The 18,594-nt window shown below is 44.6% G+C and overlaps 1 protein-coding gene across 2 annotated transcripts in view; it reads right to left on the reverse strand.

Moving 5' to 3' along the window:
* Positions 1 to 17,583, reverse strand: part of DAB2IP (DAB2 interacting protein) — a 1,964,804-nt gene extending 1,947,221 nt beyond the window's left edge. For both annotated transcript variants that reach the window (XM_069609510.1, XM_069609509.1), the window contains exon 1: positions 17,456 to 17,583. The gene's annotated coding sequence lies outside the window, so the exon portion shown is untranslated. The remainder of the gene's footprint in view (positions 1 to 17,455) is intronic.
* Between the last annotated feature and the right edge of the window lie 1,011 nt (positions 17,584 to 18,594).

Raw genomic sequence — 18,594 nt, forward strand, 5'->3', positions numbered from 1 at the left:
GCGACTAGAAGTTATTCAGTGTTTGCTGAGGTACTAGAAAAGTATTCCCCAGTCACATTTGGATATGCTCCTTATTGGATTAGAAGCCGAACCCCTTTGCAGCAGAAACCCCACAAGTAAGGGGTATTCATACAAGGCACGAAATCTTGATTGTTTATTTTGTAGTTTTTTTTAATTTTATTAATACATGCCCCCGGGAGCAATGTCAGGCTGTACATTATAGCAGAAGCAAGTAATGGCCGGTTTTCAGGTCATAAAGTCAGTGGATTTCCAGAATAGTCGTAGTATTTTTTAAGAGCTCCGTTGCATTGAGCGTTATGGTGTGAACAGATTCAGTTCCCAGTGAGGGACAATCAGATTGTATCAATCTTATCTGACTGGCCCTCGCCAGGTGGTTACCCGGCCGACAAAGGTTCACCTTGCTGCACTTCGGAGCGCGACAAGCCACAGAGTTCCTTCCCTTTCTTCGTCCGACCACCATGGAAATGGATAAGGGACTACATGTAGTCCCTTCTCCTCGCTCCATGGTGGCCATTTTATTTGCTTTTTCTTTCTCTCAAGTTGAGAAACAATTGGCACGCCATTTCTCAACTCAAATAAAAATACTATTAGTACCCGGTGCAGGGGGACTAATAATAATAGAACCCGGGGGTGGGGGGCATTACCAGTCGTGTAATGCTCCCGGAGCTACGTTAAAGCCCTCGCTTCACTCTGACTCTTAACTATCACCCAAGGGGCATTACTCGACCGAAAATGCCCCCCTTTCCCCAATCCTTGGGTTCAATCGCTTTAATAATGAATTTAATTTACTGAAAGTAGGAAAATGACTGCTTCTGGGCAGTGCCATCAGACCATCCCAGCAGGTGGGATGCTATGCATATGTATTTTGTGATTGAAATGTTTTAAGACTGTACCAGAGGAAGCCCTCGATCAATGAATGCCTCAGGTGCACAGAATGGGGTGAGTCTTTAGGCCTGGTGAGCAGCACCCACTTATTACACACCACGGCCTTGTACAAGAAAGTGGTGGCCGCGCCGTCTGGGAGGCAACGGCGGCACTCGAGGGCTGTGTTGGTGCGACAAATCTGTGGGGCTGCAGTGGTCAATCTGGAGGGAGCTCTTAGAACCCCGAATGAGGTCATTTGTCCTCTTAACACAACCATGCACCAGGGCATGACAGCTACACACATGGGAAAGAGCAGTGGCTTCTATGATGGCCTGCAGAAGTGCACCCGGTGCATTACCCATAGGGAAAGCTAATACTCTACTAATAAACCCATAGGGTCTTTCTCGTCTCGAGAGGATAGCTCAGGAGCAACGTGCTTGCCTTGGAAGCAAGACGACACGGAGCACCACAGGTTCCATCCCCGGGTCCACACTTAGAAACCTCTGGGTATCAAGCGCGTTATAAATAACCTATCATATGCTAACTCTGTACATGACACTAGACATACAATAACAACAGCACTTGTTACTTGTTGCCTTTGTTAGCACTTGTCATTTGTTACTATTTAAACAATAAGGACCAATCAGAGAGGCTTTGACTGGTAGTAACATCCTGGGGCCCAAGAGGGCCTTAACGTGAACTTTAGTGCCTTTAACAGGAGTAAAACCCTCCTCCGAGGTGCTGCTAGATATTATATCCGGAAAGCTAGCTCAGAGGATTGAGTGCTCGCTGCTGCGACTTGTATGTGATGGCAGGTTGAAACATCAACCAGCCCAACTCAGCATTTCCTCCTTCTGAGGTCGATAAAGGAGTGCCAACTTCGGTTGGGCGATAATTAGATGTAAATGTTCTATGTAAAGCGCTTGGGCAAAGGCACTATTTAAATAACAGATAATTATCATTACAGATACTCGTACTCTGGGACAGGCAGCATGGGCCTATGTTTTACATGGGGTGTGCACGATGGTCAATGGTGGTCAGAGGGAGGGAGGCCAGGGCAAGCAAAAGGGGGAGACGAGCTGATGAGCAGCGGGACGGGACAGCGCTGGAGAGAAGTGGCGCCGTCAGAGCACAGCAAGTGCTGTGCAGAGTTCAGCGAGTTGGTAGAATTCTGGGGAAGTGCGACTCAGGGCTTGGGAAGAGGGAGGCTTTAGTCGGGCCTTGGTTTGAAAAACCGAAATGAATTCCCCCCCCCCCATCTAGCGCCTTGTTAGGTAATCTCACACCGAAATTACGCCCCATCTAGCGCCTTGTTAGGTAATCTCACACCGAAATTAAGACCTATCTAGCGCCTTGTCGGGTAACCTCAGACCAAAATGAATCCACATCTAGCGCCTTGTTGGGTAACCTCACACCGAAATTAATCCCCATCTAGCACCTTGTTGGGTAACTCCAGATCCAAATGAATCCCCATCTAGTATCTGTTGAGTAACATCAGACCGAAATGAATCCCCATCAGGAGCCTTGTTGGGTAACGTCACACCAAAATGAATCCTCCTCTAGTTTAGTTTAGTTTATTATTTGTATAGCGCGCCATACCCTGGAGTATCAGGGCGCAAACAGACAAGGATATGCTCAACTTGGTTACAGGTACATAGAAATCAGATGAAGGTGCAGAGATGCGCTGAGCTTGGTTACAGATATGCTCGGCTAATTGCAAGTACAGGAAAAGGCAGGAAGTGTAGGCATAGACATCAGCAATATTACAGCAAGCAGATATGAACAAGGAGAGATCAAGGACAGGGGAGCAAGGAGCATGCTCCTGTTCGCGTAATATAAAGTTATATACAGTAATGTACAATGTGACAAGTGGACTAGTTAGCTGTCGTTGGGGAGAGATCAAGGACAGGGGAGCAAGGAGAGATCAGGACAGGGGAGCGAGGAGCATGCTCCTGTTCACGTAATATATAGTTATATACAGTAATGTACAATGTGACAAGTGGACTAGTTAGCTGTCGTTGGCTCTCAGCCACCTAGTGAGGTTTTGTCTAAATTTTGCGAAAGGCTGAGGTTCTCTGACATCATGCGGGAGGGAGTTCCATAACTGCGCAGCCTTGACCGGGAAGCTATTTCCTCCTATAGTGGCAAGTTTGAAACGCGGGACTTGGAGGCAGTTTGCGTTGGCTATTCTGGTAGGTCTGGAAGAAGTCCTTTTGCGTAATCTATCCATGAGGTAAGGTGGAGCTTTGTTGTTGATACATTTGTGGGTGAGGGAAGCGATTTTGAGATGAATTTTGTCTATGGTGGCGAGCCATTTGTATTCTCTTCTTGTCGAGGATATATGCTCGTTTCTATTAATCTTGAGTGCTGCTCTCAAGGCATTATTCTGGAGCACTTGAATTTTGTGGATGGTCTGTTTATTAGCTCCAATGTAAAGTCCATTACAATAGTCTAATTTGGACAGTATCAAGGCTCTGGCAAGTGTAATGCAACTATCTGTGGAGAGGAATTGTTTGCTCGCTCTGATAAGTTTGCATGTATATGCGGTGGCAGAAGCTAGAGAGTTAACTTGTTTGGTAAAGTTCATGGTGGCGTCTAGGTAGAATCCTAAGGTTTTTACTTCATGAGCTACTTTTATGTTGTTCCCATCAATAATGAAGTTGTCGTAATCGGGGCTGAGTTTGGATATATAGGTAGTGGTGCCCAGGATGATAAGCTCAGTTTTATCATCGTTCAGGCATAGGCCGTGTGTGGCCATCCATGCCTGAACGATGCTATAGATCCTGTTCACTAGGGCCAGGTCCTTGGCGTAGTCTCCTGAGAGCGGGAGGAGGATCTGGGTATCGTCTGCGTAGTTAGTGTAGGCGATACCCAGATGATCCATTTCATCAAAGAGAGGCTTCGTGAAGACATTGTAGAGGGTGGGTGACACACAAGACCCTTGTGGAACACCGCATGTTATAGGGATTGGATCTGCTGAGGCTGATGGAGCGAAGACTCTCATGGTCCGATTACTCAGGAATGACTTGATCCAAATTATGGCCTCTTTTGAGAAGTGGGCTGCCGAGTCGAGGTGACTACAGAGGACTGTGTGGTCCACTAAGTCGAATGCCGCTGATAGGTCCAGGAGGAGAAGTAGGGCCGCTTGGCCATTGTCTCTGCAATCGTCTATTTGGGCCTTAAGATCTATTAACGCTGTCTCGGTCCCATGTTGCGGGCGGAATCCTGATTGACGGATTCCAAGTAGGTGGTTAGACTCTAGGAAGCTTTGAATTTGCAAGTAAGCCACTTTATCTAAAATTTTTAGGAGAAAGGGCACAGTCGTGATGGGCCTGAAGTTAGTCGGAATGGTAGGGTCAAGGGTTTGCTTCTTTAGTAGTGGCAGTACCCAGGACTCTTTTAGGTTGATCGGTACTGAACCTGAGGTGAAGGAAGAGTTGATTAGTTTGGTGGTTAACCTCAGACCGAAATGAATACCCATCTAGTGCCTGGTTGGGTAAGCTCACACCGAAATGAATCCCCTTCTACTGTCTATTGGGTAACCTCAGACAGAAATGAATCCCCACCTAGTGCCTTGTTGGTTAACCTCAGACCGAAAACGAAATTGGGGTGGATGGGCACCATTTCTTTTCGAGTGTGCAGGTGCCAACATCAGAATAGCGAATACCGCCAAACTCTAAATAAGGCAGATGGACGTTTCCTGTTGTTCACAGAGGGATGTCCCGGTCTTCCAGAAAGAAACCCTTTCGAATCCTGTAAAAATGACTAGGGGATAAAAGCATGGGCGGTTGAAGTTCTTTCTCTGGGAAGACTTAATTCGAATCCCTTTTAATGCATGTATGAATGGGTGCCGATAGAACCATATATGTTTTATGATGTTGGCATCCGCCCACTAGAAAAGAGAGGGTGCCCAACCACACACATTTCACTGAGGCTACCCAACAACGTGCTCCGTAGAGATTCGTTTCGATCCGAGGATGCCCAACAAGGCGCTATATGGGGATTCATCCCCCTTAAGCCATTGACCCGGATGTGCAACGTGTCAGATTGTGACATACATAGGGGCGCCCAGTTTCCTGAGAACACTGGTTACCTCACCAGTGCTTGCAAAATCATGCTCAACCAAGAACGTTCCAGCAGCTCTGCTACTTCTGCCGATAAATGATGAAAACCAAATCTCTGCATCGAAAACTAGGACAGTAGCAAGCCCCAACATCCAGAACATGTATAATGTTCCTGCGTCCTCAACCAGAACTGAACAAAAAAAAAAAAAAAAAAAAGAGGAGGGCAGAACAAACGCAGGTGCGTCATTTCACCAAAATGCCAGGGGTAGAGGAAGTGACACCACACGACCTTTGACCCCCTGATGACATCACAGGAAGTGATGTCATTTGACCACACCCTGACGTGCCGTCGCAGAAATGGATGGAACACATCCTGTCACCCGTTGACAAAACAGGAAGTGGCATCACATAGCATTGTACGCTACAAAAACTATGGTTACGATATCACTATAATGTGATGTACATTTCATACAAGAATGGATCACCATATGTATCGTTAGGATCAGTGTGTATAGGGCCATATTACCAAATTACTGTGAATGCAAGCAGACGTTCATGACCAAATGATAATGGTGTTTTATTATATAGCGCTTAAGCGCTTTATATAGAAAAAATATACACCCAATATCACCCAACGTGTGTTGGTACTCATTTATCGACCCCAGAAGGATGAAAGGCTGAGTTGAGGGATTTAAGAACAGACTAAAATCAGTGACTCACCCCCTGAAGTGCGCCTGAAATAAACCTTTAAATGAGTCTAGCAATTATTGTATCGAATTCCAGAAAGACATTATTTGGTATTCCTATTCTTTCTTATTTAGGGTCAGTGTTGAAAGTGTTAGACTTGTGTCACTCCTGTTCTTATTTTTTTCAGGGGGCCTGAACAAGAAAGCCAGCCACTCCAGAAGTAAAGAGCCACATGGTGCTGGCCACAGCCCAGGAGCTTGCATTACAAAAAAAGAAAAAGAAAAAAAAATACTTTGTTTTTTTTTGTATTTTATTTTTTATTTTATTTTTTTAAAGAGGTCGCAAGGGAGACCACAGAGGTCGCAAGACCTCAGAGGTCGCAGTTGCGACCCCTGGCGACCCCTAAATGACGTCCCTGAACAAAGGTCACAAAGTGCAAAAAGGCAAGTCACAAGAACACAAATGCATGAAACTGCGTCTCGAAGCTCCCAGAAGCAGCAACGAGCACAACCATCCTCCTACTGGAAGAACAAAAGCACACTGACATGAGGCACAATAATGACAGCAACTGTTCGGTGGTATAGTGATCTGGCATAATCTAGCTAAAATGTGTCACTGATTTCCTCCAAGAGTCTCTGAACATTAAGCTGTACGAGATAAAAGTGTACAGAAGCCGCAGCACGGGCAACTGAATACAGAAACAGCCAACGCTTAACACATACTTGTTGTAGCTGTCCAGACTGGTATATATGTTTTGCAAAGTAGAGACATGTTTTTCTTAGGGTGAGTAGTGTGACCAATTAAACTTGCAGAGCCCAACTTCCATTATCCACTCAAAAGGGTTTCTTACTGAATCACAATAAGACAGGTACCAATTACATTCTGGACATACTTATGATCCCATACTGCTCTTTGCTTTTATGCAAATGACCAGCATTGGGTTCTATGAAGAGATACTGTATTGCGTGACCTGGCCATTTCCAGCACTGGCCACGATGTGAAGAGAGGGATCAGAAAGCATTATTGGGGAAATACTGGATGATACACTGTACAGTTGGACTTGCATTAGACATGTTTTCCATAGTTGCCATGTGAGGCATTGGAAGTCGGTGATTGGCCTTGAAAGCACCATTTCTGAGTCTAGTGCCGACGTCAGGATTAGAACCTCTGTCGCCAAATTGCAAGGCTGGAAAATTACAGGATAAGGGAAAAAAGAAAAACAAAGCAAATAGAAATAAGAACATATAACAACGAAAATAGAAAAGGGAAAAAAAGGAAAAGCAAAGAAGAAAGTAGACCAGAGACACTTTTTATGGCACTGGGAGTATCTAGGGGTTAACTACCACTGTAATAATGAACATCTTCTTTGTAAGTTGCTTAAATGTTAGGAATAATATCGGCAAACCATTTTCTGACAAGAAACCACCTACTATAATTAACATAAATCCAAAAATCATAAAATTCTCAATAGGGACAGGCAAACAAGCCCAATGCGTTATGGATCAAAATATCCTTTGTCAATGAAAATGTCTGAATAAAAATACTTAAGAACTCTTAATTATTCAAAAGAAAACCTTCTTTAAAAAAAAGTTAATTAACCACTACCCAGGCATGAAACCTGGTGCAAAGCTCAGACTTGGGCACGACGAGCCTATCATAACTCGCTATTTAGCCAAGTTATTGAAATCATCTAAGGGTTGGATCTTGGGCAGGCTAGCGGTGTCCAAGCCCCCTTCTGTGGCTCTATGGATCAATATTGAACTATCATTATGCCAATCACAGGCAGCCAAGATCCTAATCCAGGATATTGGCATGTCCGACGCGCAGGAAGGCATACCTACTTTTAGAGCTAGTCGCCAAATTCTTAAAGTCCCCTCTTCAACAACTGCTTGGATGCCAAGAGGCGGAATCACAAGACAACTAAATGTATCAAATCGAGTGAGAACAAGCAAGGTGCACAACTGAAAAAGACGCAGTAAGGATACACAACATTTACACTTAGGCAAGAATCATTTGCCCAATGTCCCAATGGTGATAATCTCACTAATGGGCCTTACAAATCCATAAAACCAAGGCCAGAAGGGGAACAGGCACTGGAAATTGCACAAATAAAAGGGAGGCTGCTGTTCCGCAATGGGATCGCCTCTGTAGGTCACATCCCATCCCTACTACTTTCGTGCTCTGAAACACTTGGGCACGATGCAAATAAAACATCATATCATACCTCCTCCTATGTTAAAGGAGTACTGATTTTGAAAGCAAGAATTGGTGGTTTTCAGTGTGTTTTTTCATCATAGTCCCACTTAAAACATTCCAATAGGATCCATTTCAAGGGATCCTGTCCGCTCGTCTCCGTCTCTCTTTTTAGTAGGTGCTCTTTCTTGTCTCTGGAAGGTGGGGATTTAGCAAGCACTTCCCACGGTGTCCAGTCAAAGTTACGAATATAAAGTTTCGAAATGCAATATGTTCGAACAAAAAATGTTTTGAATGCCCTTTTTTTAAGGATTTATTTTTTGGTTTCGGAAAAATTAGTGTTATTTCCCCCCCCCCCAAAAAAAAAAATCCTTTTTTTTTAAAGATCCTTTTTGTTCAAAAGTATTGCATTCGATCCTTTTGTATTCGAATCTTTGACTATAAACCCTTCCCACAGTACACTGCTGCACCATTCCAGGCCTGCATCCATTGAAGGGAAGCAACAACCCATCTCCAAATCTGACAGGTATCAATCCAGGTGGCCCAGGCCATATCAATGTGTCCTACACTCCTTATGCCCTCAACCCAGCGTGGCACTGGTGGTTTGTCCAGACCGTCCCTGCCTACCGCCAAGGATGGGTTCTTTGTGCCACCTTGCTCTTTCTTAAGGAGGAAGCCACCTGCTCATCACTCTCGACGAATGTGCCATCACACCTACCAAGGCTTGGTTTGTGGATTTATGAATTCCGCGTAATCTTGGGCCCCTCATGCAACACGCGTCTCAATCTCAAGTTCTCCCTGTGAAACCCCTTATTGCATGATCGTGAAGTGGTGCCGAGAACCAGCGGAAGCTTGTGCTGGAGAGGCGAGGACCCCAAATGTCTGATATCTCAAGATGACGCCTGGCAAGAGCAAACAGTTTATACCGTCCAGGATTTGTCTATGCTTCTGTTGTAAGGGTGGGCGGAGCTGCAACACAACGAAAAGCAAATTACGTAAACTAGGGGGATCCGCTCTGCTGCAATTCTACCAGGTGTTGCTAAAGGAGGGTTGGTACACCCAGGGCTGGCCATAGGATTTGTGGGGCCCTGGAGCGGGAAAAGATGTGCGGGCCCCCCTAATTTGCATGAATTGTGACATCAGTGAAATCACAGCATGAGTCTTTTGTATGAAAATGTTATCATGGGAAGTTAAATTAGAAACATGTTGCGATGCGTAAGGTAGTAGACAAATACACTGTCCAGTATATGATTTGTGAATATTCATATTAACCAATTTGGCAATATCGGGAGTGATGCTTTTTTGTTTGAAGTAGCAGACAGCTGAAAACCTTGTACAGACTTCTAATTTTGGCAGATAAGGCATAGTGTGATAAAAGGATTTGCCCGGGAGCACTCACTTTGGTTAAGTGATGAAGGCCGGATTTGAGACCAGTCTGCAATTCAGGAATTTGAACACATCTCTGATAGAAATACTGTTTGCAAAAGGTCTTTTTAAACTTTGGTTTAAAAACACTATCTGTGGAAAGCATTGCAAAAATATGGTGATTGTGTTTAGCTAAGTGAAACCAACTGCCATTATTGCAGAAGTTTCACGATTGTTTTTATTTTTATTGTGTGTATATTTGGGCATAGTGTTCAAATTAGCAAATATACTTTTATTTCAGAAGCTGCAGATATGGTTTATTTTGACTGTGAAAAGAATTATAGCAATAACTAAGTTTATCAAGTGCTGCTCACTACAAAATTAGAAAGTAGCCACATTAATGTACCCCCTGGGCCCCGATTGTAGGGGATGAGCAGGCCAAAACTGTTTGCTGTGTCTAGAATAGCAGGGGATCCTATAGCAGAAAGTTGCAAAGGCAAACAAGCAGGTTGGGAGACTGTTGCTGAGATGCTTTACGTTTAGACCTTCCTGTAAACCATGCATTTTCTTTCTTATTCCCGCGGCAATAGTGGCTAAATGCCCAGGGGCTTTGTGTACTTTCTACAAATGTAAAAATAAATAAACATGCTGTAAAATGTGGTGTTTTGACATAGGGACGAGTATGACTCCCGGGCTTCACTCAGTGTGGGAACATTTGCCCCCATAGTGAAAATCACAAGCGGGCACCATAGAATATACACACATTAATTGAAGATTCAACTTTAGTTCACATGACCTTCCCCCTTAGAAGAAAGTGCACAAGACAAAAGAGCATTGGCCTTTCAATAATAGTAATGAGCAACAGAAAAATAAACTGCAAGGAAATGTTTCATTAAAGACGCTGGCCACGTATAAAAGGTGCTCATTTTTTTAACCCAGCAATATGTAGTGACATATTCCCTGGAAAACAAAATCCCAATAGGAGCATATGCTTTGATGATCATTGAATGCATCCTGTAGGTACGTGTCTGCACTGAAAACATGACAACCTGGGTGAAATCCTCGTAGCCAAATGCTTGAGCAATCTTGCTAACCTCAAACACCCAAGGGGGTTGCGTCCGCCCTCTGAAAAAAGTTACACTGTCTGTCCACCCACATGTAGCCTTTATTTGTGCCCTGAAAAGTAGCACATGGCAACAATCAGGGAACAATAACTGCACCAGTCTCCAGGATTGCAACCCAAATATTCAGGACTCACTTACCTCCCTTATCATTCCCCCTCCTCAACCCCACATCTGGCTTTCAATAACACTCTGCTTTATGAAGATGACTTGAAAAGTACACATACCATAGTAAGGTACCCACTCAAATATAGAAATCATTACAGAAATATGTTAAGCAAAATGTGTACGTTTGTGCCATTATTCCCCATCTTGACTGGAAGACTACAAATACCAGAATCCAATTCAGTCAAATGTAAAATAATGTCCTTTGGGTTTTGATAATGTATTCTGAAGACAATGTAATGCGTGAAAAGGTTACCTTATTGCGTTTCAGTGTTTGACAAATGAAGGGTTCATATATGATATGATGAAAATATCTAATTCTACCAAAAATAAACCGTTATTGGTGTGTTAAATATGAACATAACAATATAATTTAGCTAATTTAAAACAGTTTTATTTGATATATTGTAATTGACCTGGAGGAGAGTGTAGATGTAGGCAGCTAACTGATGTCTTGTGTCTGCTTTCAGAATGAAATAACTATTTGTATTTCTTAACACAGAAACGATACAAACATGTCCTCCAAAACGATGGTCTATTAAATGGGCCATCACTTGATAATTGCCCACATTTTAATGCGCTGCTTGAAGAAAGAAAATGATAAGCAGTAACTGACCGCTGGGAATACATGTCTCTCTAGCGAGCCACAGGAGGTTGGGAGGCGACACTGTGGCCTCACGCGAGCTTCCTACATGGAAGCTGCACAGCAGTTGAGGCAAACTCTGGTGCCTTGCTGGGCCTCGCGGACAGCATGGCCCTGGGCCACCGCACAGACTGCCCTTGCCTCGGGCCGGCTCTGTGTATATCCTACAAGAGAGAGAATCCCAGGAATGTTTCAAAAGGAACACACCATGACCGGATTTAAATATCGTGAGAAGCATAAATGTCCCTGTGTTCCCTAAGGTTTCTCACAAATAAAGGAGGGCTGGTACCATCCTCAAGTGCCCTGATTGAGTATAACAGTTACAGTCTCACCCAAGCACTCGGGCTAGACCATTACAGCCAATCAGGGGAGCAGAAGGTCTTGTACCATCTGGGCAGAAATACCCTGCTTTCTGGGGAATTACGTCCCCAGAATTCTTCTGCAATGTGGTTCAGCAGAAGGCAGGGTATGCAAGCCAAAAAAAGCAGAATTCCAAACCATTGGACAGGTCACATTCCAGAGGCATTCTACATCTTTCAGTGGGCAGACAAAATGTTCTGCTCAACCCCTAGTCTCGCACATGTAGCCCAGAAAACAAGTAACAGAAGAGAAATGGGACAGGACACGCTGCTCTGGCCTGGAATGGGTAGACCTAAGGGCTCTAGAGTCTCAGGCGAGTCAAATAGGCAAAGACTTATAACCTGAACAATGCTACTAATAGAACTTCATGCCGGTATCCTCAAGATTCCAAGGGCTATAATAGCAGGCATTAATACTATTACCCCAAGTTAATGCCACTTCACTTATGCATCTCCAAAGGTTGAAAAGCTAACGAGGCCCTGTTGAGGGATTTGCACCTGAAGTGGCTTCTGCTTTCTCGTTCACTCATGAGCTAGCCTAGATAGTTTACTCCATCAACATCTGGAGAGCTAAAGGTTACAGAGCCGTGATTTAGAGACTGTCTGTTCCTCAAGAAATGACCCAGAGCAGTTGAAGAAGGCAGACTGTCCATCATCTTCACAAATGTCCACAAGATGCTAAACTAATCCAACTACAACCTTTGCCAATCCTGTTCCCAGGTGCTACTCCCAGCCACCAAATATCCAACGCAAGCATGTATTACCCAGCTTTTCTACTATTCCTTGTAAAACAGTAGCAGCCACCCGTGCAGTAGCTCTTCAAGAAAGAATCCCAACTGAACTTCAGAACCCCAACATAGATTGCAAGAATGCCTTCTGAAGGTGCCTACTCCACAGTGTAATCGTCTGCACAGTCATTGACTAGAATGTTTACCACACATTGAACATGCTGACTTGTCCCACCTGATGTCTGTCTGCGAGGGAGTGCCGGCAAAGAGACTGGTGGGAGCACTCAAGGTTAATTGAGGGAAAGAGACATGCCACCCAACCAGAATAACAAACCTACCCTAAAAAACTTTTCTGGGATGCAGTACACATTCCCCTAGCTTAGGATGAGACTCCCCCCAGCTAGTTTACAAGACGGATAACAGGGACCCATGTAAATAATTTAAATACTCTTATGTTTCTGGAAGAAAAATGTGTATCTTGTGGTCGTTTGCTTGTATCCCTAATAACTTTGGGTTAAATACAAGTCCCCAAACCGGGCAAACTTAATAGAGCCTTTATCATGATATTGGGCCATAGGACTAAACCCCACATGATTAAGGAAGTGTCACTGCTCAAAACCCACAGACAGTGACATTAATTAGTACCCCCCCTCAGAACAGTTGTCAGCACAATGCCCCCAACCCCCATTGAGGGGTTTAAAGTCAGACCTGGGATCAAATTTACTGCCTCCAGCCATGCTGGCACTAAGAGTGCAGAAATCCTTTTTGTTATTGGAAAAGACACTGGGGGCTGAAAGACAAAAGGGCAGGATTTCACTTGTAACTGCCACACAACAAAATGCTGGTTACATTGAAAATAAAGAGTACAAAATGGGCCCTGCGTGCGCTTGACAAAGCCCAAAACTAAAGGCCTACTTTTGAATACAAGCGACTGAGGCCCCAAAGTGCACTTTTCCCAAAAGAAAGTTATCATGGAAAGGGGTGCAATGTGCTGATTAGAAAACTGAACACATGGGAAAATGAATCTCCAATGTCAGAATTATGTGTAATATATATGTACCAGGTTGTAAAGCTGAACATTGATGGCATGGCACAGGAGAAAACTGTATATGAGATTTAGTCAAATATCTATGCAGACCTCATGTCCAAAGAAAGACATTGTGACATTTAAAATACAGATGTCTGTTCATTAGAGCTGCCTTTAACACTGAGATTCAAAGCCACCTTCCCACAATGGATGCCATGCCTGTGCTCTCTATCTGAAAGACAATCTCTTTGAAGTTTCAGGGCCAGAAAGGAGGCCGTATTCATGCATGACAGAGGAGTTATTGGGGTGGAGTAAACAGCTGAGTCAAGAACTCTGAACAATTCTTGAAAATAAAATCCAATTTGTGATCAGCTCAGAGATACTGATCACAGGCCTTTTTCAGGAGGGATTTCCCATGAGCACAGAGGTGGGGCAATCGTCCATGTTTTTCAAGATAAGCAACAATGATCATCCATTAGCCCAGCCTTTGACTGTGCAAGAATGTTGGTGGACTTCATTGCAGGCTTGGGTAAACAAGGCCAGAGGCCAGACCTGCCTACAGGTCATGGTAAGAGAAATGTGCTGTTTGATGTTAATAATCATATGCATGTAATTATGTTGCCATAGATTTCAATTGAAGATCATATATTGTCAATTTTCTTGAGAGCCATACGCCGCAGAAAAAGAACACAAGTATCACTGCAACGCTTGTAAAGGGACCAATCTGTTGGTTCAACTCTCATCCAAATTCGAACCTGAGAACTAAAGTTATAAGCTGAAATGTGTTTCTACTCTCCAGAAAATGTAAGGAAGACGATAGCTTGTTAAATTAGATATCTGTATAGAAAATCTCGGGTTGAGTCACAGGACTTGTTTCAGTAAGTCTGGCATGATTAGATAAAGCCAAACATATATATTAGAGGATGCTTATTTGTAAATTAAAGTTTTTCTCTATGAGTTTTTCATTGCAAAACTAAAATTATGAAAATGCAGTTTCTAAAGGGTGGGTTTATAAGTCCATAGGGGTGATGACCATTAACTTGAGGACCCAATCATTGCAAGGGGAGGACAGCAGATGTTCAATCCAGATCAAGTGCCAATAACCACATCCTAATTTTAAATAATGTGGGGGTGTGGTTTAGATGTTAAATAGTGTTGCACAATAGGAATCAGGGAGAACTGCCTGACTTCATCTGGGCTGGAAATGCTGACAAAATTGCTGGAGAACCAGGGAAGGGCTACAATCTAGCTGGGACACATACAAGGGGAAGCAAATGAAAAGGTTTTAATGCTGGAGGCCATTCTTGACTGAACCTGGGGAGGCCTCTAACCAAGTCCTGGTGTTTCCCCTCAGTAACCAGAAGCCTTGAGGGCTTTCCGGAGTGCAAGAAACAAGAGATATTTTATGCAAGTAAACTTGTCCAACCAAACCAGGTCTGGAGGGGAGATCTGTTGATATATCTTCCCATTATTGATTGGGTGGGGAAGACAAAGACCCCTAGCATTTTCTTACCAAACAATAATTGAATTAATTCCCATTTAGCCTTGGGTGCATTGAAAATCAAATTTCCTACTGCTCATTCCCCTGACCCCTGCCTTAAAGCAGAGCAACTGAAAATCTGGGTTTGTGTGCTGGAACAGGACAGTGTCCTCCCAAAATTAAACAGAGTGGAGTCACTGATTTAAAAGTACATTGTTGCAAAAAGTGCGAAAGTGATTCCTTAATGAAGGGAGAATGTTCATGGTATGGGAGCGAAGTTGAAAGGGTTTCATTTTTTAAAAAAAATGTATTGTTCTGAAATGGTGGTTGTGCAAGAACATTGCCAGCATTGCTAACTGTGGAGCACAAGTCAAAATTCTTTTTACATGTGATAAAGTTAAGCAATACTTGAAGGCATTGCTAAGCGTGCATGGAGATAAAAATACTGATCGCTGCAGGTGTGAAATTATTTTACCGATAGTAAGTGTTGCATATTATTTAAATTAAACTTCAAATAAAGTAAAGCGCCAAGCTTATGACCCAGTCAGGTTTCAAGGTGCTACATGTTATTAAAAGTGAACTTTATGCAATGTAAATTGGGCAGTTAAGCATGTTCTGTCATGCCTAGGGTGCAGCCCAATTAAGTCCATTAAAGAGTATTTTATGATTGACTCTGGCATCCGACATATACCATAGAACCGTGGTTCTATACAACCTGGGTGCAAAGGGGCCCAAAGAAGAAATACTGTACATGATGTTGGACACAAGAGTCTGTGATTTGTGCAATTCTAAACCAATGGGCATTTTCAATGTGTATAAACATGTAATTATTAGGAACGAAAAGCATTTGTGCCATAGAGAATGTGGCGTGTGAGGTTGTGCACATATTCATTTTTCCATAATAATAAAAATATATAATTTCTATTCACCGGCCCGGTTCCTGCGTTAACATTGCGAAAGGGCGAGGGACCTACGCGGTTCTATATGAATCACAGACATGACTAGATTGAACTGAAAGGTATATTGGTGTGGTGCTATTGATTGGGGAGGGGAGAACTCCCCATACTACCTGTGGTCCCATAAATATAACACACCATACTGTTCCATCGCTACAGGCGGGACTACACGCACATCCGGGGTCTTGCATGGTTTAGCCATGCAGGAGCAACAGGCGATTAGTGACTGGCCGTCAGTGCATGGAATGGCTTTGCCCACACAGGTAGCAAGGAATAGGTTCTGTTGAATGCAGTGACGGGACAATTAGGGAACTGCTGCCAGCAACCCACAGACAGGAGTTACCATCCCCCCCAAGACCAGGTGCTTACCTATCCCCTCCTACCTCCATTATGCAGCATCGTGATGCCTTCATGCAAACTAAATGCACAGCATGGGAGGAACTGAGCCTTAAGACAGGCTGTGTTTCTACATTCACACGTGTCTACTATTTGCTCCCTATATGTTATTTGGCTCTATTTCCAAATTCTTAATAATGTCTCTGCCCCTACATATTTTCTTTCGCTTTCCCTTTCTATAGACTTTGCGCAGCTGTCTTTGCCTGCCTCTACATCTGGGGTCAAGTCCTAAAAATAAAAGTGGGGGGGGGGGTACTCATTGACAAACGCAATGGGATGTGACATTGCCAGAAATTAACATATCAAGGTGAAATATGCACATTTCATTAAATTGCCTTTGCATAACCACCGAAACTGCTCAGGACGAATGGCGTTTTCCCTTCATAAAATCAACACACACACAAAACCAAGAGAGGGTATTTTCTTCTAATAGTGTTTTTGCTGGAACATACAATACCGAAATTAGACATTTCCCCTTTAGTTGTCTGTTATTCTTCATCAGGCTGTATAGTGCAGTGGTGAAGTGTCTGGCGTACAAACCTGACGATTGTGGTTAGATACCTGAGCTTGGCTTTAATTCATAAATTCAAAGAAGACATTCAGTCTTTCGCATGTCAGCTGGGTAGTGGGTGAACTCAGTCCACCCGTGTGTACCCTCGTCTCGAGCCCTGCTACATACATATCCATGTAACATAAGGGAAAGTATTTATGGAGATAAAGCGAGCAAAGACATGTGGAGGCATAGCAATCACACAGACATGTAGAGTCATAGCAATCACACAGACATGTGGAGGCATAGCAATTACATAGACATTGGTTGCCAACTTTTTCAAACTGGGATTCCAAAAGCTGAGCAACATGGGCTAGAGTTTGACATCTCATCAGACCCCTTGCATGTCACTGAGAGATTGACAGCCGTGTCCATCACAAGTCCCAGACCTGTGCTTGTGTCTGCCAACACGTGCATCACAGTTCCCACTTCCCAGCCAGGAAAATAACATCCCAGGCTGCAATTTTCGGGAAAGCCGCGAAGGCGGAGGGGGGAGGGAAGCGAGCGAGGCTGGAAGGCACACCAACGATTGAAAGCTGTGCTGCAGTCATCCCTGGCGCTTTCCCACGTGTGTTATTGTGGGGCGTGCGTACACAACAGGTCCGATCACTTTCAGAAAATTATGATATTAACCGAGCCATGTTGAGTGTGGGCAATCTGTGTGGGTCTCCTGAGCGTCGCGTGTACCCCCAAACTGGATTTGCAACACATCCAGTGGCAAACTCCACAACGCAGGACCCTGTGCCCTGCCACACACGAGGGAGCCAGTGGCACATCCCCCACCCCCGGCATCGGACAGGAAACCGGCGAGTGAGCGCTGGCACAACCTGGATTACCTTCAAATGCTGCCTGGGTCCGCGAACTCCAAGGTCGGCAACTCCCTCCCGCGTTCCATGCGGTCTGCTGCTGAAGCCGAAATCAACAAGTTGTCTTGACATGCGCCTGCCTCCCGGCTGCTGCTGCCCCTCTCCCCCCTTCCAGGACTGGGGGCCCAAGGTCCAGGGCGTGGGGAGTCTCGCTCACTGCAGAGCCGCACGGATTCCCGGATAGTGGCAGGCTAAGAAGAACCAGAGACCTGCTCCCTACCCCATGCGAAAAAGCCCCCCCCTTAGGAGCCGGGCTGCTGCGGGACACGCGAACTGCTTCACAGCAGATGGCAGCCTTGCTGCACGGCACTCCAATCAGACTGCAGCCCTGGGAGCCGGCCCTGCTCGGGCTCCCCCGCCGGCGGCAGCATCCCGGGGGATGAATGAATGCAGAGTGCAGAGTGCAGACAATGGGCGGGCCGTCAGAGCGAGACCTCCCGCCCCCAGCCACACTACTAGAGCACAACACAACATGCTGCCCTTCCTTACACACAGGCAAGTCGCGCCCCCACCATTCCTGCAGCGAGATCAACTTTTAAAACATTAGGATTGACAAGTTCAGCCTGTACTTGGAAATGTTCCTTTGCATTCTGGTACTTGTCGTTTCGCTTTTCTCCTCATCAGAAATGCAACAAGACTGCATGTACCAGAATGCAAAGACATAACAGAACCCAAATGGCTACTAGCGCGGGGCAATTAAACCTGGGGGTATTTTTCAGGGGCAGAATGAGAATCAAAAGTAACCAGTGGGAGACTAATAGCACCAGATCCTTACCAGGGGGAGATGATTGCTGCCATCTCATGTGTGTGCAAGGGCAACAAAGAAAGGCCTTTTGGGAAATAATGGGGCACGTGCTTTATTATAAAGCACATGTTGGCCAAATATTTGGAGTAAGAAAACCTAGCCTGAGGGACAGCCCTGAAAGGGGGAGAGGAGGTGGGGGGCTACAAATCACATCGATGCAATGCTTCAAAATGCTCCCCAGCACAGTACATCTTTCTCTCCAGCCGCACACTCATGTATGTGCCCCTTAGAAAAAAAACGTGTGCACCATAGAAGCACTGTATGCACCCATGCATGCCGACACGTCCCATTCCAGTCAGGAGGT

The sequence above is a fragment of the Ambystoma mexicanum genome, chromosome 8 (assembly GCF_040938575.1).
Source record: "Ambystoma mexicanum isolate Mex_15411 chromosome 8, UKY_AmexF1_1, whole genome shotgun sequence".
NCBI lineage: Eukaryota > Metazoa > Chordata > Amphibia > Caudata > Ambystomatidae > Ambystoma > Ambystoma mexicanum.